The sequence below is a fragment of the Rhea americana genome, unplaced genomic scaffold (assembly GCF_003343005.1).
Source record: "Rhea americana isolate MKP2758 unplaced genomic scaffold, rheAme1 scaffold_273, whole genome shotgun sequence".
In the NCBI taxonomy this organism is placed as follows: Eukaryota; Metazoa; Chordata; class Aves; order Rheiformes; family Rheidae; genus Rhea; species Rhea americana.
In genome coordinates this window covers 1-1,198 of record NW_028186394.1, presented here as the reverse complement: position 1 = coordinate 1,198, position 1,198 = coordinate 1, and positions in this window count along the sequence as shown.

Sequence of the window (1,198 nt, the reverse complement as noted above, 5' to 3'; positions counted from 1 at the left end):
TTGTCCCAAAATCTGGGTTCTGTTACCCGGTGTGCAAACAACCAATAGACACACAGCGTCGAGATATTTGTTTATTTCATTTCTGCACAGAGATGGGTGCTAGGTGGTAAATCCACAAAGCTAGCACACCTTSTCYCCCTCTCATTCTTSATTTATACACACTTTTCAGGGAGTATTTTATACAAATCTTTCTATTGGTTACAGTTTCATTATATCTGATAATTGCTCTGAGCTTGCGCTTTAACATTCTTGTTAATAAGCATAGGAAGCAAAGAAGAGGCGGTAACATCATTATCATGTCATTTCCATCTCATTATTCATTTAGGGGTGTGAAATTTAATATGTTAATAAGTCTTATTGAACCTAAGGTCACTACTGGGTTATTCTGCTGTTTTTGCCTTAGCTACCCCTCGCAATCTTCAAAGCGCTGCGGTTTCATCAAGGTTATTTAGCCGAAGCTGGTTATCCTTTGCAGTACTGTTTTTCTCTCCCCCTTGTCCTTGAGTCTTGTTAACTATATCAAAGGTTTTTCTCACAGTACTTCTATAAAAGCCATGAAACCAGGACGGACCTAGCATCCGTTGCTTAAAAAGAGACCACACAAGCACAAGCAGCAGCAGCCCACAGCCTAGATCTGCCTGCTAAGGCAAAGAGGCACACGGGACCTCAAAAGCCTGCCAAGACCTCTGGCCTATCACACACTCTGAAACAAGGCAGCAGCCACAGGAACAATGACTACAGAAAAAGAAACCACCAAAAGACAAAAAGAAGCTTGCTGCCCTACCTATTGCCTCTCAGGGCCTCACGCAGCACTCACCTCATAACTGCCAAGAGCAGCCACGTAAACAGCACTGCACGAGCACGCACTGCTTCACAAGGCACCTCACAAGCACCAACACCAGCATCGCGAACCCTGGCACTGCCCGCTAAGGCACAGAGGCACAAGTGTCCTCCCAAGCCTGCCTAGAGCTCTGGCCTCTCAGGCACTGTGGCCCAARRCAGCAGCCACAGCAGCAATGGCCACAGCCAAAGGCACCTCCCAACGCCAAACAGCAGCTTGCTGCCTCCCAGTGGCCTCTCAGGGCCTCACGCAGCACTCACAACTGCCAAGAGCAGCCACCCAACCAGCACTGCATGAGCAGGCATTGCTTCACAAGGCACCTCACAAGCACCACCAGCAGCAGCATAGCGCAGCCTG